This window comes from Hemiscyllium ocellatum, chromosome 4 (genome assembly GCF_020745735.1).
Source record: "Hemiscyllium ocellatum isolate sHemOce1 chromosome 4, sHemOce1.pat.X.cur, whole genome shotgun sequence".
NCBI lineage: Eukaryota > Metazoa > Chordata > Chondrichthyes > Orectolobiformes > Hemiscylliidae > Hemiscyllium > Hemiscyllium ocellatum.
Genome location: NC_083404.1, coordinates 57,431,269 through 57,454,796, shown reverse-complemented (window position 1 = coordinate 57,454,796; position 23,528 = coordinate 57,431,269). Strand labels below are relative to the sequence as shown.

General features: G+C 43.5%; 1 protein-coding gene across 8 annotated transcripts in view; it reads right to left on the bottom strand.

Moving 5' to 3' along the window:
* LOC132815383 (neurocalcin-delta) overlaps positions 1 to 23,528 on the bottom strand; it is a 313,099-nt gene that overhangs the window by 205,602 nt on the left and 83,969 nt on the right. The window contains exon 1 of one of the 8 annotated variants that reach the window (XM_060824275.1): positions 9,693 to 9,764. The exons of the other annotated variants lie outside the window; for them this stretch is intronic. The gene's annotated coding sequence lies outside the window, so the exon portion shown is untranslated. Of the gene's footprint in view, positions 1 to 9,692; positions 9,765 to 23,528 lie in introns of those variants that run through there. 8 annotated transcript variants of the gene reach the window in all.

Here is a 23,528-nt window from a genome sequence, read left to right as displayed (position 1 = left end):
GACTCACCAAATAAATATTGCACATTAGACAAGAGCACATTACAGGCTAGGCATCTTGCAGCAAGTAACTTGCCTCAGGACCCCCCCAGAGTCTGTTTACCATCTACAAAGCACAAGTCAGGAGTGTGATGGAGTACTCTTCCCACTTCCCTGGATGGGTGCAGCTCCAAAACCAAAGACTGACACCATCCAGGACAATGCAGCCCACTTGCTTGACACCTTATTCAATATTTACTCTATCCACCAACACAGTGAACAATCTGCAATGTGCACTGCAACAACTCAAAAAAGGTTCCTTTGACAGTAACTCACAAACTAATAACCTCGACAACTTGGAAGGAACGAGGCAGATGAATGAAGATTGCCCTCCCAGCCTCATACCAATCCTGACTTGGAATTGTATTGCTGTACTTTCACTGGCCATTGGGCGAAAATCCTGGGACTCCTTCCTTACAGCACTGAGAATCTAACTGCATCACAGAGGACTGCACCTATTTCAAGTAAAAAACTGTTCAAAGCCACCTTCTGAGGGGCAATTATTGATCAGCAATAATTGCTGGTCTATACAACAAAGTGCACATTGCAGGAAGGTACAATAAAATGGCTTGGATTGTATAGGTGAGATTTAAAACAGGTGCAAGTGACAGAGGATTACAGGGGAAATTCCTTAGCAGTTGAAAACATGGCCATGAAATAGTACAAAAGGAAATCAGATTTGGCCAGGAGACCAAAATTGGAGGAGAGTAGTGATGGAGAATATCCATCAATACAATTATCATTTATATTATCGCCAAAGCAACAACACATTCTCTCTCCTGAGGATTTGTCAGCCCTGTGAAAAACGATAATATCTCAGGATGATGAATAAGGTACAACAAGGTGATGACCCAAAACCACAGATCCTACTTTCAGAAATAGAAAATCAGCAGTATGGAGCAGAGAGATTCTAATTCATCAAAACATGCACTCCAGCTTTACACAGGGACCCGGTCAATATATAAAAAGTGAGGTATAATGGGGAATTTAAAAAGAATAAGCAACTGAATCTGGCCTGCACTGTTGAGGAGCTTACCTTCTCTGTACTTTACTCAAACATTCAAGCAAAAGGAGAGGAAAATTACACCTGCACTGCCCCTAAAGTTCACTGTAGTCCACGTGTACCAATGCAACTCAGACAATAAAGATATCCTGGAGACAGTACATATGCACAAATAAATAGAGGAAAGCCTGTGGTCCAAGTGTGGAAGAATCTCAAAGGGAATCTAACATTAGGATGTTGATTATCATATCAGAGATAGGAAACTTCAGATGTACTTTCCTGAAATTTATCTGATTGCCCTCCAGTTAGCCAGACTGCTGAATCCCTCTGGGGCATTAAGATGTGGAACGAACACAGCATCAACAATACTCAGGTTTCCCTCCTTGGGCAGCACTTTCATAAATGAGGAATGGGAGCCTCGTGTGCAGGCTCAGTCACCCTCAGGAAATCTCAATTCCCCAGATAGAAGCATGGAGAAAATCTACTTTGTGGTGCTTTGAATAAAGGTTAAGAACTGACAGTACAAAGGATGAAAAAGGCTCTGACCTGCAGTAGGAGAATTCAGGCTCAGTAAATATTTGAACTGAACCCACTAGTAAGAGAACAAATACAGGAATATTTCTCCACAAAATCAATGGAGAGAACGTGCAAAGCAGTGCACTGGGAGATTATGGACAGGAAATCATCTCAGTCATTTAAAAAGCAAGGTAGGAAGTTAATCAAAAAGTGTGGCATAGGAAGAGCATAACACGTCAGGCAGCATCCAAGGAACAGGAGGGTCGACGTTTTAGGCATAAGCCCTTCATCAGGGAGTTAATTAGGTAATAAGGATTCTGAATGGATATGGAAGAGGACAGAGGTCGGATTGAAAAGACAAAAAGAAAGGGTTGTCCTCTTCAACAGAATGACAGAGGATTTGATGAGCTAAAGTGCCACCCTTGCTGCTAGGTTTCTTCAAAGAGTAGCCTAATGCAGATGCTGCTGTTTTCCTAAAAACTAAGTTTCTGGTTCCTGTGCCAGTGCATTCCTAAAGAATAATAGCTCACCCCTCATTTCTGACATCTGCTATTTCTCAGCTGCTGTATCCCAACTGCTGCCAAGCTGAACACTTCACTCTGTTGAAACACTGCTTCTCGTCAGTCTCGGTAATGTTAATGTCTCTATAAGGGACCGCTAACCCGACATTAATCACAACACAACTCACACCTGCAGTGTAGAGAAAAGTGGTGAATGACATGGAGGCATAAAACTGCGTACAAGTTCATTTCAATAAGGGCAGTCCTACAATAAAAATGGAAAATACCAGAAATAGTCTTCAGTTCAGTCAGTAGCAGAGAGAGACAGACAGACAGACAGACAGACAGACAGACAGACAGACAGACGTTCATCAGAAATACATTAGACTAGAATCATTGACTTGTCTGTCTCTGCATATCTATCTCAGTCACCTGAATGCATTTAACAGATTTTTATACCTGCTCAACATCTGTTTTCCAAAGTCACATCAAATAGAAACTTGACCGACACAATAAAATATTGGCCTTTAAGTGCTGAACTGGGAAAACATTAGCTCATCTGATGTAAAGGTCACTAACACATCGTTCAATTTCTGATACGTCAGCTCTCTCACCAGTGAGGATTCTCCCAGACTGTCCATTTTCACTAGAGTGTCTTTACCAGCCACTGGAAGTATTCTTAAACGTGAAACTTTTACAAAAGAATATCAAATTCTTTGTAAGAAAAGTTGTGCTTACACTGCCTTGTTCAAGCTGCAGTCCTGTTGGTGATGAGTGGGTCTCTAGTTAACACTTAACCATATTTTATCAAGAGGATCCCTGTTAAAATGAACACAGGAACTGTAGAGATTGTAACCAGGTCAGCCACGTTGATCTCAGAGTACGATTTCCCTGATTGGAGCTGTTAATCTGGTCCAATTAGGGAGACCTGACTGACAGATATAAATAAGTGTCATAAAATGTATAAGCTACACATGTATACATTAATAAAGTGACTTGAGCTTAAATAAAAGGAGCGTCAGGTGTTCTGTTCATTTTAGGAGCCAACTGCAAGCTAGCTGAATCCGTGTCATGTACTGTGCATCAGTAAACAAACGGTGATCTGGTGACAGGTTACTGGCCCCTATGGAGTTATTTCAGTGGCAAAAGAGAGAACAACATCCCTGTACAGAATCACTTTCTACAGTTGTTATCTTTGAATTGGGGGAAGCATTTCTGGCATCATGCCACTATTTGGGAAGTTTGACTCAGTTGATTCTTCTGAAGACTGGGCCCAAGTATGTGGAAAGAATGAGGTACTTCGTCCAGGCAGATGAAAGCAATGAATAATTCTCCTGACAGCTTGTGGCCTTGCTGCTTTTTCAGTTATTTGGAGCCTAACTTAGCCTGTGGCACCAGATACTAAAATCTTCCAAACGTTGATGGATTTAATTAAGGAATGCATTTTGTTCTGCTATAATGTAGCAGTTCTATTCTCATGCAATCCCATGTTATTAGAAAATCGTGTATTGGTAGCACCATTCAAACAAATGGGACCGGAATCATATTATAACCAATACATGCTTTAAAAGTTTGCACTTTAGAAACAGTGTCCCCAGTTCGTCAATTGTGTTATAGTGAATTCACATTAACAAAATGCACGTTATATCAGAATGACCTGTAATACAATCCCAAACCTCCTTTAATTCTGAGACACTAACGGGTTTTACTCTGAAGATATAAGCAGCAGCTAGTTCAGTTACCACTGATTGTAGTAAAAGGCTCAGGCCCAAGCTTGATGGGGCAAAATTGCTTCAAAATGATTCAATTGGATTGGCTCAACATTTTGCGATTAGAAAATGGCTGCCTGACTGAAGTCTTAATAAAATATCAAGATATTTTTCAGGAAGGTCTGAGGACGATCAAAAGGGGCCAAAGCCATATTATGTGTTGACCAAGAAACAATTCCACAATACTGCAAGGTCCACCCAGCATCATTTGCCTTACAGGAAAAGGTAGAGGCAGAAAGCCAAGTTATCATCAAACCATCAGAATAGGCAGCACCAGTTGCACAGATTGTGAAGCCCAACAGTTTGGTTCATCTTTGTGAGGGTTTCAAACAAACGGTAATCCGCTTTTCGCAACTGGATCGCTACCCAATCACTCGTATAGAGGGCTACACACAAAACCAGCAGGAGGAGGGTGGGGGCAGCTGTCCCTCAAAGCTGAGCAGGTGCAATGCATACCTGCAATTGAGATTACATAAGCATTCCCAGAAGTATGCCACAATTAGTACCCATAAGGGTTTCTACCAACATACAAAACTGCCTTTTGGGGTGCCAGCCTGCCCCATCTTTCAGCAGATGATGGTAAACATTTTACAAGGTCTACCCCAATTCCCCATTTATCTGAATGAAGTGCTAATAACTGGGTAGACAATAAAAAGCATTAAGAGAACATGGTCATAGTGCTTAAACATTTCTCCAAGGCAGATCTATGCCTTAGGATGGAAAAATGTGTGATCCAGACATATCAAGTGACCTACTTGGGCTACAGAATCAACAAGACTAGTTATACCCACTGGAAGATAAGGTGAGGGCAATCAAAAGGATCCTGGCTCCCACATCTGTACCGGAGCTTAGGTCTTTCCTTGGTTGGTGAATTAGATTAGATTTCCTACAGTGTGGAAACATGCCCTTCGGCCCAACAACTCCACACCTACCCGCCGAAGAGTAACCCACTCAGACCCATTTCCCTCTGACTAATGCACCTAAAACTATGGGCAATTTAGCATGGCCAATTCACCTGACTTGCACATCTTTGGACTGTGGGAGGAAACCGGAGCACCTGAAGGAAACCCATGCAGACATGGGGAGAATGTGCAAACTCCAGAGACAGTTGCCAGAGGCTGGAATCGAACCTGGGACCCTGGTGCTGTGAGGCAGCAGTGCTAACCATTGAGCCACCGTGCCACCCCAATTATTACATAAAGTTCATACATATCTTGGTTTACATCCTCACACCCTTACAGCTGGTATTAAAAAAGGGTCACCCTTGAAAATGGTCTTGTAGCCAACATGTAGTCTTTAGGGAAGTGAAGCAGGATCGGCATCTAAGGTGTTGGCAAACTATGATCACAGGTGAGGTGGTGCTGACATGCAATGCCTCCCCATACAGTAATAGGGTAGTGTTGGCTCACCAGTGGAGGGGAACACCCAATAACGTATCCTTCCAAATGAAAATATGCCTTGAGAAGGAAGGTTTAGCCTTCCTTTGCTGTGGGAAAGTTCCATCAATACCTTTACATTAAGAGAACATGGTCATAGTGCTTAAACATTTCTCCAAGGCCGATCTATGCCTTAGGATGGAAAAATGTGTGATCCAGACATATCAAGTGACCTACTTGGGCTACAGAATCAACAAGACCAGTTATACCCACTGGAAGATAAGGTGAGGGCAATCAAAAGGATCCTGGCTCCCACATCTGTACCAGAGCTTAGGTCTTTCCTCGGTAAACTTATAACAGTAACAGACTGCAAATCTTTGCTAAGTCAACTTAAAGTGGACAGGGTTGTGCTGCCAATAGCTTCAGGCTGAATTCAGCTGTGGGCTCTTATTCTGAATGCGTACAATTACAAATTGGAACAGTCCAAGTAGGAAATGTGGATGCCTTGAACTGCCTCCCACTAGCAGGTTGACCCACCATTACAGCCTCCTCTGGAAGAGTCCATTCTGGTTTTAAACTTTCTGGATGCCCTCCAGTCACTGCTAACAATATCAGACTGAACATAACAAGGTCTATTCCTGACAAAACTAAAATACCTGGTGGTGATGGGGGAAACCAACCAGCACTGAAACCTTTCCGAACCCGATGTGACATGATCAGAGTCAAGGATAGCATAATATTGTGGGGAGCAAGAGAGATTGTTCTGAGTAAAGGTCACCGCCAAATACTTGCTGAACTCCACCTGGGTCACCTAGGGGTTTCCAAGTTGGTGAGAGATGAAGTCTGATGGTCAGAATTGGATGCTGACACAGCTGCATTGGTGCAGTGCCTAGAATGCCAACAACAATTAAACTAGCACCAGCGTTAACATTTCAGCACAAGCATTAGAAATTGTGCTTGCAGTGAGCATCAGGGAGGGTAATCAGAGCGATAGTCATACAGCATGTAGACAACTACCCCATGCTGACAGTGTTCCCAAACTGATCTGGTCTCAGTTGCCTGCAATTGACCAATATTCCCGCACACCTTTTTTTTATTCAAGTACTTATCCAAATGTCTTTTAAACAACGTAACTGTACTTGCATCCACTACTTTCTCAGGCAATTTAGTCCACACATAAACCACTGTGTAAAAAAGTTGCCCCTCATGTTCTTTTTAAATTTTTCTCCCCTCACCTTAAAAATATATCCCCAAGTTTTGAATTCCCCCACCCCTTGGAAAATACGGTTATCATTCACCTTATCTATGCCCCTCATTATTGTATAAACCTCTATCAGGTCACTCCTCAACTTAAGCTCTAGTGAAAGAAGTCCCATCGTATTTTTAGATCTCAAAGTCTCGATTCACAGCTACATTCTGGTAAATGGTTTGTGAACCCTCTCTGGTGTAATTAGATTCCCTACAGTGTGGAAACAGGCCCTTTGGTTCAGCAAGTCCACACCGAACCTCTGAAGAATAATATCCTTCCTATAACAGGGCGATTAGAACTGCACATAGTACTCTGGAAGAGACCACAATGTCCTGTACAACCTCAACATGACATCCCAACTCCTATAACTAAAATGTCTACGAAATGAAGGCAAGCAAGCTAAATCGTTCCTAACCACCTATGGCTGAATGCCTGTGACTCAAATTTCAAAGAACTTTGTACCTGAACCCTTATGTCTCAGTTCTAGAACACTCTCCAGGGCTTGACCATTAATTGTACAAGTCCTGTCTTCGTTTGTGCTACCGAAGTGCAATACCTCACATTTATTCTAGGTAATCCCCATCTGCCACTCCACAGCACATTGACCAAATTGATCCAGATTCTTTGTAATCTTAGATAACCTTCACCAGCAATTATACCACCAATTTTGGTGTTATCTGCAAATTTACTAAACCGTGCTTCCTACATTATCATCCAAATCATTTATATAAAAACGACAAAGCGAAAGTGGACACAGTACTGATCCCTATGGAACATCGCTGGCCCTTGTCCACATCCCTTCACTCTGGGAAAAAAAGGGGTTAATGGCTGCCCATAGATCAGAAATGTTGGGCTGAAGTACAACCAAAATTTCAGCCTCTTCAAAAAAGTAAACAAGGGGCTGTAGACAAATGCATTCAACATACAAGTAGAAGACGGTCTCCTCTAGTCTACGGAGCAGCACGTGGTTGGCACTTAGTAAACCTGCTCAGTTCCTGATTGCACGGGACCGCTGTGTGCAGCACTCCCCACTACGGATCCCCAACATAAGGAGGAAAGAGCCCTCCAGAGAGGACCCTCCACTAGAGCAAAGCGTCATGCCAAATGTGTCTGTGCTGCGAGTGCAGGCGCAGCACAGGAATGTGCACAGCATCAGCCCCTACAGAAAATACCATCCAAACGTGCACCGGAGAATATCCCTGAGACGGCTCAGATTGCCGGGCACCAAGCCAGAAGGAAGCATCCGTGGACAGGGATCAGTTCAGCTGGAAGCCCATCACATGTCTGAACCACTGAGTGCCTTGTCCTTCAGGCTTGGGTTAAGAATCAGAGATGGACCAATGCCCTCGTGGTCAATTATGCCAGCATTATCTAGCCCGCTCTTCTGCCATCCAGTGCACCGTCAATTCTGGTTTAACCTGTGTTCTCAGCGGTGTCCTCCCTTGACTGGCACTAACAGCATTCAAGGAGGAAGCTGTCCCCTTACAGTGGCTCCCTGACGGGAGCTGACACTCCCATAAAGGGAGAAAACTCCAGCGTGAGTGAACTGTGTCCCAGACTGTGCTCAGGTTCAGGAAGAAGACAGGCAATTCCTAGAAGATGACCTGAGGCTGGGACTACTCCACGAACAGGAACTACATGTTGTAATGGAGGCCATGCAAATGACTGAACAGTTACTTCATCAGAGTGCACCATCTTGGGGCCTTCTCGTTCTTGTGGCATGGGCAAGACCTCAATGGCCATGTCGACCTCAGCCTCCAAGGTGCTCGGCCCAGTCACAGGGGACTGTGGGAGTGGGTTCATGTTTTCCTCCCCTCATGACATGAGAAAAGGTGGGGGGATGGGGGGTGGGGGGTGGGGAAGTGAGGTTGGTTATTAGCATTTGACTCTCCTGGTCCCCCTAACACCAAGGAGGATGGGGGATCAAGGATCACTATCTTCCTGCCGTCCCTCCCTTTTCTCTTTGCTTTCACAGGTTACAGGGTACACAAGGGGCCTGTTCTTTCACACATACCTCATCGACAAGCCCCAGGCCAGGCTCCAAAACACACACACTCAATGGGGCCAGGGTTGCTATCTTCCAGAAGAGGACTTAGACAAGTCTGGGGGCTGAAAGTCTCAGGTTTTCTTCCAAGCCTTCTTCCCCTTCCTCCATCCACGGCCATCTTGAGTGGAGGATTGGGGGGGGGGGGGGGGAAGAGACAGTGTCAGCCATGGCCATTTGGATGTGGGTATCAGCTATGGAGGCGGGCAGCCTTGGAGGTCCTCCATCTGCTTGTAAGCATGAGGCCACATACCCTTGTCTGACCAGAACACCCTTGTGCTCCACTATAAATGCACTTTCCAGGATATCCTGCTGGGCCAGGCAGATGAAAACCTGGCACCAGAATGAATAAATGTGTCTCAGGCAGGCCTCCTTCAGATTGTACAACAGCACCACCATGTCTGACCTTGACCTCCCCAAGCTGGCAGAGGTAAGGGAGAAACAGCTCAGATGGTACAAAAAGAGAGTGAGACGTTCAATAAAAATGGCTCTCTGGAGGTACTGCAGCGTCAATGGTGGGAGGGTCAACTACCCCCACCAAAGCCTCCATGGTCACCTCAGGCTGGATGTCACATTGGAGCCTGAGCTTTTTGATAAATGATAAAAAAAAGGGGGAAATGACATGGCCTATGGGGTTACAGAGGTCATGGAAGATCTAACCCACCCAGGAACAACTGCCCCTCACCTCATGTTATTTTAGTCGCTGTCAGCCTCCCCACCAGCACCATCACCATCACTTATTCAGATAGCAGAAAGAAACTGTAAACAACAACAACAACAAAAAAAAGGCATATTAGGCCACATCTGCCAGAGAGCCAGCTCAGTGCCTTCAGTAGCCATGTTCTGGCCTGCTATCCAACTCGCAGATCCAAACAACAGTTCCCTAAAGCCCAAAGCCAGTGGGCTCTGGCAGCAAAATGCTACAGTACAGGCCACAGCTCAAAGTCATAATGAGAGGGCCCAGTCCTCAATCTGTCACAAGCCCACACTTCAAATCACAGTTATCTCAGGCAGCAGCTCAGGCCTCAAACAGTTATTGCCCAGGCCTGAATGCACCAACGAAAGAAAGACTCCAGGAACAGGCCTCTCCAGCAGCAGACAGAAAAGGAGACACCAGGATCCAAGAACAGGCCCTCCTAGGCACCAGGTGGGGAGAAATACATGCCATTAGACCTCTCACAGCAGCAGCAAGTCCCAACCTTGAAACCTTGAGATCCCAGACTTTAGTCCTCGATCAGAAACAGCTCTCCCCAGATGCAGGTGTTATTACAGCAGTCTTCAACTCACCAAGGAGGAATGTAGACCAACAGGCTTTCAAAGGCAGCAGCAGCAGAGAATCCCAGGTTCAAGTGCCTCCAGGCAGGCAAGCTGCAGCACCAGAAGCTCCAGGTTCCAAGCCTCAATCATCTCCAAGTGCTCTCAGTTGCAACGTGTTACCACTTCAGTCTCCAAGTTCCAGCAACAAAAGCAGAATAAGACTCCCAATACACTGTCCCCTACAGGAGGAGCAGCAATTCACCACCATCCTTTGTTTTGTACCACAAAGCTAATTTTGTAACAAATTGGCAAGCTCACCCAGAATCCCACGTGACCTAACTTCACTAATTTGTCTAACATGCAGAACCTTGTCAAAGGCATTCCTAAAGTCCATGTAAGCAACATCTACTGCCCTGCCCTACCAACACTTTCAGTTACTTCAGTTAAAACAAATTCTTCAGGTCTCCTGTGACCAAATGCCAACAATTGCTTTTTGGAACAGAGCAAGATTTTTTCAGAACTTAAAACTTTGAAAAACACAGCAGATATGGAACTTCTGCCCCCACCTCCCCCCCCCCCCCCCTTCTCCATATTCAGCTTCGCAGTGAGCCCTTCTCTAATCCCTTGCAGTTCCATTAAAGATGGAGTAAGGGTGGGCACAGCCCAAAAGCCATTAACAGTACAAACGCCACTCGCTGCTGGTGGATTTCCCTGGCAAACAAGAAGTGTTCACTTTTAAGTTGATTGCCATTTTGTTTTATTCATAAATGTTGGCATTTGTTGCCCATCCCTTACTGCCTGTTGATCTGAGTGGGCCATTGTATACGCAGTTAAGAGTCAACTATATTGGGGTCACTTGTGGGTGGATTTCCTTCCCTAAAAAGATATTAATGAAGCAGATGGGTTTTTACAACAATTGACAAGGCTTAACGTCGTTTTTATTCCAGAATTCAAATGTTACCATTCGCCATTGCAGGATTTGAATCAATGTCTGCAGAACACACATTCAAAAATGGACTTCAGGGCAGAAGGGATGAGAGTGAGCAGATGAATCACTACAGTCCCCAACCCACAGAGGTTCTGACAGGATTTAAGTAAAATGTGGGTATTCTGGTGGAATTAAGTCCCAACCCAATCTTTTACCTTAAGCCCCCAGTCCCTGTTTGCGCTGGTTGTCCCAAGTAAGAGTTGAATTCTGAGGTTGCACTTCCAGAAGGAGCACACAAGTAGCAAGGTTTGTGTGCACACAAGTGGTTTAGTTTCTGATCCTGGCATTAAATCAGTGCTGATCCTTTTGTGCCACACCACCCCCAGTCCAGACTCCTGTAAACCCTCAGCATTAGATTCCTGACACCAACAGCATTAGATTCCTGACACCAACATGCCCATTTACATTGAATGCCAGGATAGCAAGTTACAAGGCTGGCAATGCTGGGAAAGAATAGCATCATTACACTTTAAATGTGAAGGACTGTGACAAGCACTTTCAAAATGTTCACTTGGACACTGCTAGAGAGGGAGACACCAGGGCGGCACGGTGGTACAGTGGTTAGCACTGCTGCCTCACAGCGCCAGGGACCTGGGTTCAATTCCCGCCTCAGGCAACTGACTGTGTGGAGTTTGCACGTTCTCCCCGTGTCTGCGTGGGTTTCCTCTGGGTGCTCCGGTTTCCTCCCACAGTCCAAAGATGTGCGGTTCAGGTGAATTGGCCATGCTAAATTGCCCGTAGTGTTAGGTAAGGGGTAAATGTATGGGTGGGTTGCGCTTCAGCGGGTCGGTGTGGACTTGTTGGGCCGAAGGGCCTGTTTCCACACTGTAAGTAATCTAAGTAATCTAATCTAATGAAGTGTTTCGTGTTGCATTCATCAGGATAGATGTCTTTATTTTATTCATTTATGGGATGTGGGCACTACTGGCTGTCCAGCATTTATTGCCTGTCCCTAGTTGCCCTTGAGGTGGTGGTGGGGGAGTTGCCTTCTTGAACTGCTTCAGACCACCTGCTGTGGGTTGACCCACAATGCCATTAGGGAGGGACCTAACACCAATGAAGGAACAGCGATATATTTCCAAGTCAAGATGGTGAGTGACTTGAGGAGAACTTAAAGGTGGTGGTGTTCCCACGTAGCTACTACCCTGGTCTTTCTAGATGGAAGTGGTCACGGGTTTGGAAGGTGCTTTCTGAGGATCTTTGGTGAATTTCTGCAGTGCATCTTCTAGATAGTACATACTGCTGCTACTGAGCATCAGTGGAGGAGGGAGAAGATGTGAGTGGACATAGTGCCAGTCAAGTGGGCGGTTTTGTCCTAGTATCAAGCTTTTTAAGCTGTTGTTGGAGCTGCACTCATTCAGGCAAGTGGGGAGTATTCCATCACACTCCTGACCTGTGAACTGTAGATGGCGGACAGGCTTTAGAAGCAGGCTAAGACCTCCTATCGGCATGTAGTATATGAATAGGAAGGGTTTGGAGGGATATGGGCTGGGTGCTGGCAGGTGGGACTAGATTGGGTTGGGATATCTGGTCGGCATGGACGGGTTGGACCGAAGGGTCTGTTTCCATGCTGTACATCTCTATTACTCTAAGTCAGAATGGTGGCAGGTTGAGGCCTCTCACTTGGGCATTAATTATCCATGCCATCCTCATACAGTCAAGAGTTGGACAGCTTCGAAACAGATACTTTATTCTAACTTTTCCATACTGACCAGATACCCTAAAAACTATTCTAGTCCCATTTGCCAGTATTTGGCCCATATTCGTCTAAACCCTTCCTACTTAGGTACACATCCAGATGCCTTTTAAAAGTTGTAATTGTACCAACCTCCACCACTTCCTCTTGCAGTTCATTCTATACACTCACTACCCTTTGAGTGAAAAAGTTGTCCATTTGGTCCCTTTAACATCTTTCCCCTTTCATCTTAAATCTGGGCCCTCTAGTTGTTGACCTTCCCCCACCCTAGGAAAAAGACAATGGCTATTCACTCTATCCATGTGCCTCATGATTTTAGAAACCTCTACAAGATCACCCAACTGCCCCCGACACAGTGACACCCTCTGCCCATCAAATCTACACCTTAAATTAGGCACATGGGCAGGTAGCCCACTCAAAACCAGCAGTGGACTTGGGATGGAGAGAGGTACGGTGGGCATGTCACCAACGGCACAATCCCGGATTGTGCTGGTCCACCACCTGCCTTCCAATCCATGGGTGGCCAGAACAACTAACCCATTTCTCAGAAATCCATGCATTTAGATACACTCTTGTGGTGTAGCTGTTTCAGAAGCCACGCAGCATGGAGCCAAGTCACTTCCTTCAAACATTTCCCCAAACACTCCTCAGGAGAATTGTGTGACGCTAAGCCAGCTGCACCAGTTCAACTGAAACTGATTCAAGAAGAGCCAAAGACAAGCCCACTTGAACATGCATGACAAGCAGAATAATTTTTTCCATGTTGTACCAAGAACAACTCCATTTACTGTTACACTGCAAGGTTACTGCAGTTCACAGCACCAACAGACATTCTATGAGTACTACATTAGAGCTGCAATTACAGATCAGCCCACAACTGTGACTTCACATCTCATGCACAAATAAGTGTTTCATGGAGAGACTGGAGCTGTTCTCCTTTGGATGACGGTTGATAAGAGATTTGAAAGAGATGTCAAAGTCACACAGTTGTTGTAGTCATCGCAAATAAAGAAAGTAAGCTCATTGATGGATGAGTAGTAAAGCAAAATCCAGAGACAGTGGTTTGAGAGAAGAAAACTTCAGGATTGTTGAAAAATGACACTTTGTCGAAGATGATCGCCTTACACTCAGAACATTTCATAAGAATACCACTGTATGAGAGAAGAATGCCAATTAGTTGGCAAGTGGACTCAAATTGCTGGAGCTATTGCCATAGAGAATGCAGCAGTTAGATGAGGACTGACAGGTAACTGCCGAATCTTCTTTAAATTTGAGCCAGGTACTTGACGCTGATTGGTTCTTTCCTCTAGTCAAGGCATTGCCCCAAGAACGGTGGCTGTCTACTTTATGGAGTTGAAACAGATGCACCATGTCTGCAAAGACCAGGGCCCTGTGTGCACAATAGAAGCCTGACTGATAAATCTTACACACTAGCATACACAGATGAGGTGATCAGCAAAAGAACGTTTTGATGCAGTGAGTGGTTAGCACTATACAAATGGGTAGAGGAGGCAGGTTCAATTTATGGTTTTCCAAAAGAATTGGATAAGCACTTGAAATGTAAATCTCCCCAGGGTTGCAAAGAATGGGAATAGTCAAACTGCTTTCACAGAGAGCCAGGATCAGCTGTTCTGTGATTCTTCTCAATGAATCTTTGAGCGGTTTCTTGCTTGGTCTAATGGAAGTAGGCACTTTCACTTTGCTCCAGTAAAGAATATTCATTACAGAAGCAATTGACTGTTTAAACAAAATAAAGCAAAGTAAGAACCGGTAATCCAAAGATCTAAACTAATAATTTAAAAAACTGTAGATGCTGGAGATCTGAAACAAAACAAAAATTGCTAGAGAAACTCAGCACGTCTGGTAGAATCAGACTTGAATTCAAAAATGTCAACACCGCCTTCCTCTCTGTCCCAGAATTCACTACCTTTGATCAGTCTGACCCCTATGTGACTCCATTCCACACCAATTGCCTTCAAAAATGGCCTAACCATCTAATTAACTATATTAAATTCCTATAAAGAATCTACAGCAGTTCAAGACGGCAGTCCATCATCTCCTCCTCAGGGTAACCTACAGACAGCCAATAAATGCCAACCTTGGCAGTGGCATCAACACAAAAAAGGAAGAAAAGGTCAAGTGCATTCTTCATCTTTAATTATTCATTTGCCATTTAAAGTTCAGGAGTCATCATGAATTATTCTATCAGTAAAATCACTTCAGGTACTTATTGTTAAACAGTGAGTTCCTAGTGGTCGCTTGCCACAAGACAATAGCTTTCACGGTGGAAGGCAGTTTCCGTACTCTGTGCTTTAGTGAATGTATCGTACTGTTGTCAGGGTTCAGCACCCTCTACAGATTCCATAGCTGGTATGAAATCAAAAAAAAAAAGAGGTCAGCAATAGGACTTTACCTTTGATGCTTGGTAAATAGATTTCTGCCTTAAAATAAATTCCCTAAAAACAATTAACAAATGTTCTTTCCTTTCACTGTTTTCTTACACACCTTCTCCATCCAGTCAGATGGCCTGATAACTTCAACACTGACCGTAGGAGGGCTAGGATATTCTCTCTCGCTCTCTCCACTCTGCTCTCTTTATCTGCTAGATGTTCTGTTTTTAACACCAAGTGCATGCCTTGGCTTCAATGTCACTAGCCATTCCCATAATTGGATCTGTTCCCTTGCAATTAACTGAAACCCACAGAACCTTTATCATAAGTGCTTCCTAGGACGTGTCACGTTATCTTTCAGTAGATCATATGCAGATCATATTCACAATGTTGTCTAAAGCCATAGCTGGGGTTAGTGCATCTCACTAGCCCAGGGCTGGGGTGGTTGAGAGATGGCGACGGTGACCCCCTGGCAGCCACCAAGAGGTTGCCTTCGGTCTCCTGCCAGACTTGATCTCAATACAGAGGCCCAGTGCTAAAATGAAGATCCAATCTGCAACTTCAGTATTCCCCCCAACTAAGCCTACTTGGACACTGCTGGTCAAACAAACAATCTCTGCTATATTGACCTAGTATCCACTTAGTATTCATCGTTCGGAGATAGGGATGCAGCAGGAAGCCAGCACAAACTATTTTCGTACTTTGGTCCCAGTTTCATAGTATCCCACTTCTGTTGGCATGGGATCTAACAAAATGTACAAATCAGGAGCAGGAGTAAGCCATTTGGTTCCTTGGGCCTGCTCCATCATTCATTCAATAAGATCATGGCTGTGATAGGATCGGACTGTAATCTTAAATCCATGTTTTCACTCACCCTTGATGACCTCTCGATCTCTTGCTTTACAGGGACCTAGCTACCTCTGCCTTGAAAATATTCAAGTACTCGGCTGCCACCACCTTTTCAGGAACTGAGTTCCAAAGCCTCCTGATCCGGAGTGAAAATGTTTTATCTCGAGCATATTAAATGGCCAACCCCTGATCTTAAACAGTAACGCCAATGTCTAGATACTCCCTGAAGAGGAAATATCCTGTCCACATCCACCCATCAAGATTCTTCAGGATCTTATGTTTCAATTAAATTGTCTTTTACTCTAAACACCAGTGGATACAAGCACAGCTGTCGAACCTTTCCTCAAGACACCCATCCACTCCAGGTATTCACCTTGCAAACTCATCCCTGAACTGACTCCAATGCACTTGCATCCTTCCTTAAAGGAGATCAAAACTGCACAAAATATTGCAGACAGGGTCTCATCAATGCCCTGTATTGCTGAAGAATAACCTTCTACTTTTGTATTTAAATCCCTTTAGATCAATTTCTGTAAAAAAAAAACTTACCACTTTACCATTTCCAACGTGGGGATGAAGCATTTTTGTTTTGGGTCAGGAACTGTCAGCATCAAGCGCTCCAATGAAACAGAGATAAGCTGCTGGTGCTTTGCCCCAACACGATGAGGGCAACATCTGGGTCAATTGAAGCATATAGCCTTGGCACCTTGTCTCAGAAAGGGCTCCAGATGCCCTTTAATCCCACAGAGAAACTAAAATGTGTATTTATATTGCTGCTCATAACCTCAAGACACCCCAAAGCACTTCAAAGCTAAACAAGTTCTTTTGAAGTGCAGAAACCTTTGTGGGAAATGCATGGAAAAAAGAAGAAAAAGAATGGTGTGGCTGAGAAAAGGAGAGAAAAAAAAATTAAAGGAGATACATTAGTAAAGTGAACGTTATACATTAAACTAGTAAAGACGTTTTTTTAAAACTGTTAAATGGATTGAGATTTGTTGCACATATCAAAAATATGTTATATATCCTTGTATGGTTCACTGATATGAACTCACATAGGGCTGCTTTGCCTGGAATTCAAACAGATTCAAGGAAAGCCAATACCATGCATTAGCAATAACTGTAAAATGGTTCGAAGAACTGTTTTTCTACTCAGAGAAGCAGAACTAAAAGATTACGTAGATGCAATCATTTCTAAATGACCAGATTCAAGTGTGGACACTAGACATCGAACTGGTTATAAATCAGAGGATGAGTCTTCCCAGCCAGCCACAGTAATTATACAATAAAAATCCTCATATCCAAATACATTCTACATACTAATATGTACTCTTCAAACGATTAAATATTATCCCTATGATGTGAATGTAACAGTTTGTCTTCATTAAAGATTTTAATAATTAACCGGTCAAATTCTAAGTTAAATCTCTTTCCAAAATTAGCTAAACTAGCATGGAGATGAAAGAACAAACTTTATCTTTAAGGTATTTTTCAAGACATTTATTCATTTAAAAAGAATTTTCACTCCACCTACAGACAAGCTTCCTCGTCACCAATGCATGCGTGCAGGTATAGTTGCCTACTTTACTAGTGATGAGAAATATGGTCTGTAGGTGCAGTAACTTTAAAATTTGGAAATGTGTTATTTGTAATAAACTAGCAATATGGAGTAGTAAAGCTGACTCCAAGTCAGCTGCACAAATTTTGAAGCCTTAAAATAATGGTTGTCACTATTACAGAACACTGTTCCTCTGTACACTGCCTTATTTCAGGCATTGTCCCATTGAAGTACTGCAGTTGCATACACTTATACCTGAGAGAAAAGAACAAATGAAAGAACTTCCCGTTATTTACTGCTTCTGTGATCTCTAGCAGTCCTAACTGTTGACAATTTTACCCATTATAAATGATGTACTTTTATTGGTATTATTAGTGATAACTGAAAATAGATGAATGACCAGTCAATCTAGTTTTGGTTAAAAGCAAAATACTGTGGATGCTGGAAATCTAAAACAAACGTTGAAAATTCTTAAGAACCTAATCATATCTGGCAACATCTGTGGACAGAATAACAGTCAACGTTTTGGATCTGGATGTCTCTTCTTCAAAGCCAGTTCTGTAGAACAGTCACATTGGACTTGAAACCTTAACTGTTTGTCTCCACGGATGCCGTTAGACCTGCTGAAATTTGCTTCACTAGGTTTGCTTTCAGCATCAGAAAGCAAATCTTACCCACTCATGCAGTGCAACCTGCATCAAATTATCACCATGCACCCTCCACAATGTGAAACAGCGTGACTTTACAAAGAACCAACCAGAAAAAGCTGGCTACCAAACAGAAGCAAGCAAGTTTTATTTGAAGTAGATCAGTTTTGCTTAGGAGACAAAATTCTCTAGAAAGCTTTGCAGCTATAAGTACAAAGGCACAATCAAACTGAGCAGAACAGCTGAATCGCAGCCATCTTATTCTGATGGCCAAGCATCTCAAGGCAGCTGGCTTACATTTGTTTTTGATGCAAGTAAATAAGCTTTATAAAATTTCATTGCAAAAGCTGGCTGGGATAAATTGGAGAATGTTACAAGGTCCAGTGAGAGGGAGGAACTGAAACAAATCTCAAGCAGCTCAATACCATTTGGAAAAAAAAGCACATATCCACTAAGTTTAATATTCACTCCCTCCCCCACCGATGTATTGTGGCAGAAATGCATTCCTTGCACAAGATTTGCCAATCCTCTCCAAACCTGCGATGTTTACCATCTAGACGGACAAGGTCAGCCCTGCATGGGAATAATATGCAAGTTCTCCTCCAAACCACACACACCACCCTGACTTGGGACTATGTCACTGTTCTCTCACAGTCACTGAATCAAATCTTGGGGTTGTATTCGTCCCATTCCATTACACTTCTGATTCGTGTCTTATAGATCGCTTTGGGGAGTCAGGAACGGAGTTACTCACTGTCACCATCTGACCTGCCCTTGTAGGCAGGGTATTTATATGGCTGATTCTAATCAATGGTAATCCCCAGGATGTCGATAGTGGGGGATTCAGTGATGGTAATGCCATTGAGTGAGGAGGTGGTCAGATTCAATCTTGTTGGAAATAGTCATTGCCTGGCACTTACTTTTATGACGTGAATGTTAATGTTGCAATAGAAAGGGATAGTTTACCACCACCTGTTTAGGCAACACTCATCGCAGGGCGGCTTTATTTTCAAATTCCCAGTTTTTTTTTTGATTTCTGATTTTGGTTGACAGCACGACAATCAACCTTCCTGCACCACTTGGCCCAATTCCAAAGTAACACATTTTACCCATTTGTAGATAAATAATAAAGCAAACTATCTGCAGCTTTGCAACACATTTCCACAGCTCCAAACACAGCTCAGGTCCAGCTTCAGCTAGGTTACAAGCAGGTGATAGCAATGTTTTCACTTCCTCGGATGGCACATGCCACCCTCAACAGTGTTGACGTTCTTCCTGATCATCAGCGGAGGAACATTTTATCAAAGGTCAGTAGCAGGCCAATAGACTGCTCTCAGTGAGAAGATAGGAATAAGGGTTAGCAGATCCTAAAAGAGAGGAAAACAATGGATACAGAGAGGGGGAGGGCAAGGTACAGACTGGATATAATCCTGACCACAACCTAGTTACACACAGTATACAATCACAAATAAAAGACTTGTATTTCTATAGAGCCTTCCACAACCACAGGGGAATGGCAAAGCAATTTACAGGCAAAGGAAATTTGCAGGAAACATGGCAGCAACTAATTTGTGCACAGTAAACTCTCACCATCAGGAATGAGATCATATGATTTAGTAATATTAGGAGAAACCTAAAAGTACTGACCAGGGTAAGCTCCCCGCTCAAATACAAACACAACCACCATAGATGGCCAGATGGGGTCTCAGTTTAATGCCCAATCTAAAACACAGCAATTCCAGCTGTGCAAAACTATCAGAGTGTACCACTGGAGGGCCAAGCTAGAGTAGGTGTCCATATCCCTGAAAGGGTATTTGTACCACAACAGAGTGCAGCACACTGAGACACAGCTATCACCATCACAGTAGAGCTGAAGGAAACCATTTGACCATTCATAGCAGCCTGTGACCGCCCCCCCCGCCCCACTTCCCCCACTTCAAACCTCCCCCATCATGCCAGTTCCTTGCTCATAACTTGAAAGAATAGCTGCCAGGTTTTGACAATTTCAAATAGTTGTAGCAGAAATCTATTCAACTGGAAATGACACTGATCTCCTTTCAAATAAATGTGCAATGACATTTCAGTTTTTATTCTGGGCATAATTTCATTAGTCAAGATTAAATTTGGATTGTTTAATCTAATCACACTGATACAACTGGCTTGAGCCTGAAGCCAGATGTCCATAAAGTCGAGTGAGTATTGAGTATTGCTGAAAAACAGGGACATGCTGTTGAAGGTTTTCATGGTGCATGCATTTCAAGGGAACAACAATTTGTACTGAGACACAGATTTGGAGACCTGTGGTACATCGAGTGGCATCTCTCCCTTTGAGTCAGAAGGTTCATGTTCAAAGCCACACTCCAGGACCCATTATCCATGGAAGGTGTTTTTGTAACATGGTCAAACAGAATAATACCTGTAACTCCTTCTGGTGTATCCATGTCAGATAGAAAAGTCAGCCATACTTTAATATGAAGCGGTATTTCAAGCTACAGTTTCTGGCAAAAGGCTCATATGTTCCGGGGGGAGAAAAAAGTAAGTGTCTTAGTACTTTTGGAGCATGGAAAGAGGTCCTTTAGACTATAGTGCCCACAGATAAATGTGAGGTGAAATGCTTTGGAAGCTCACAGGACCAGATGGTCTTGTGGTACTTACCCACAGATCCCTGAAGGTGATGCCAAGGAGATTCACCAGGCTGTGGCCTAAGATGAAACAAAAGAAAAGAAGCTGGACAAACTCAGATTGTTTTATCTGGAGCAGAGGAGGTTGAGTGAGGAACCTGATCGAGGTGTATAAGATTATGTGGGGTGGTGGGCATCTAGAATACACTGCCTGAAAGGGTAGTTGAGCCAGGAAACTTCAGTCATTAAAAAGCACTTGGACAAGCACTTGATCTGCAATAACCCTCAAGGTTACAGGCCTAGTACAGGAAAGTGGAATTAGTGTAGGTAATAGTATATTTTTGGAAGGCCTGACGGACATTTTCTGCACTGTATGATTCTATAATTCTATGATTCAACCATCCATTTATTCTCAGCCTATTTTCCAGCACTTGGTGTTGAGTCATATAGGGTGTTACAAAATCTAGATTTCTAGACTTCTTAAAAATTAAAATATCTAGCTATAGAAATAGACCCAGCACTTGTTCTGTCTAACTCCTGTGCCAGAAAAGGATGCCAACTGAGGTCAGGTTGACACTGATTGGTCAAGGTGACACCAGCTGGCCAAGGTGTTACCATGGAGAATGTACCAGAAAACAACCATCACTCCAGCTTTTGCTTCATTCAGAAAAGATACAATGTCAGAAATGTTCTTCTACTCAGATCCCCATGGATCAATAATAATAAAATGGTGCTGCAGAAACACAGCAGATCTGACAGCATCTGTAAAGAGAGAAACAGATTTAATGTTGAGGCCAGTTTTGCCTCTTCTTCAAAACTGAAAGGAGTTGGAAGTGGTGCTCTTTATGCTGTTGATAGTGTGGGATGAGGAGCAAGTGGAACAGATTGCAAGGAGACATAAAACAAAAGACAAAGCAGGTTTTCATGGTAGCAAAGGGAGGACAGAACACCTGAAGGGAAAAGAAAAAGCTTCTTGTTAAAGCATCAAATGAGACAAAGAATACAATGGAACTGGGGTCCAGGACAGCTTAGTATAAGTCAGTGCAGATGGACAGTGTATATGTTGCTGCATTTGGCAGAGAGTGTGGACCTCAGGGTGCAGAGAGAGCAGCTCTCTGGAGGAGCATGGTGTCTTGGAAGTGCCTGTAATCCTGGGTGGGTTCGAAACCTAAAAGGATGGAACTGGAGTTGCAATCAATATGGGTTAAAGTAATGCCACAGGTAGCACTGAAGGAGGAGATGCGGCTGTGAAAACCAGGTTTTGGCAAACACTTTATCAAATACCAGAAAGGCAAATCAAAAGTAATGAAGGTGAACGAGCTGAAAGATTAAAACAGAAATCCTGAAGAGAACAGCATAACTTCATCAAGATGAGTATACCTGGAAGAGAAATGGTAGTAAATTAAACACAAAATGAAAGCTAATCGTTACTACTCTTATCCCTCCCTTTGAACTTTGCACTAGGCACCCTCACCACCCTCCACCCTCTGTCAACCCCTCCACCCTCTCTGTCAACAGCATTAAAGCAATTATTTTCCAGTTCTGAAGAGGAGCAACACTGCACTTAAAACATTAACTGTTTCTCCCTGCAGATGCTGCTCAGGCACAATTTTAAATTTTGATTTTCCACCACTCTCAGTATTTTGCTTTTATCCAGTTTAGCAATACACGTACTTGCAAAACAAGAGGCATTTTTGCATTTGTCCTGATGCATGGCAAGATAAAATGCTTCAACAGGTTGTTCCTTTCATGAGCAATACTTAGTTCTGTGTCACTGAGTGACAGAGTGTTTGAGTCAACATGTTGTTAATGTCTAAGGGTTTGGAAAAGTTTAGCCATTCCCCTTTGTGCTTTCAGTAACTTTAAGCTGAACATATCAATTCCAATATGCAAATATATTACAAATCCATGATTTTGCACAAGTGGTATGTTTTATTTATAGAACCAGCTGCTGGAACATATGCTCACCTAATAGCCCAGAAATTCTGTCTATGCACCAGCCCTATATATTGTGGAGCAAAGCTCCACCTCAATCCGCTCCCCCAGCATTGACCTCAAAGTTCTTAGGGTCAGCAAAACTATAATACTGAGAGTAAGTTCTTGGCATTGTCACTATTTCTGAAAGGAACTGACCTTGGGCCACAGGAAATAGCATGCTATTGCAGCGTTCAAATACATTCAGAAACTTTAAAAAGGTCCAGTGACAATGGAAACTGGCTACAGAGCAAAGCCCTGGGATATATGGGAATAGAAACATTGAGCTGAGCCTTATACATTTTTGGGCTATGTGCCAGTTGCACTGAGTTTCCAGAGGATTGTTCACCACAAGGCCCAGTGAGTTTTCATATCATATCTGACCAAATTCATTTCATTAATGATCTACCCTGACCCTATGGCATTCTTGGTGTCTGAATCTAGGCCCATATTACCAGGTGCTATTCCTGGAACTTGCCACAATGGAACATCCAACATAGACTGGCCTCCCTGGCACTTATGCCATCTTTACAATATCATTGTGCCTCTGGGTAAGCACTGTTAGCCCACAGCTGTACTGTTTAGTTTCTGACATTTACCTCAGACATGACAATAGAGCAGTATGACGAGCCTGGTATCTCTGGGTTAAGGGCAGGGCACAAAAAAGGTAATGCAAGGCAGGGATGCTGTAAGCATTCGGACAGATTCAGAATGAGTGAGTGCTCTGAAAGTGAGCGAAAAGAATGGAGATGTATCCTGGTCCAGTCCACGAGCGGAGTGTGTCCCTGAGTGCATAAAGTCCTCACTGCAGCATCACAATGACAGCCCGAGGTACAGCATCAAAGTGTCCTCTAAGTGAATGCAGATGTGCCATGAGGATTCTTAAAGATAGGCAATGCCATCTGAGCTGTGTCTATGAATGGGTGTATGTGGCAATGCTCATGGAGCATGCCCTGAATTGTTGATGCCTAATGCCCAACATGAATGCCCATTGGAGCAAGTTGCAAACCGAAGTTGATGTGATTTCGCTGTTGAGAATTCAGTGTCTAGTTTGTTCA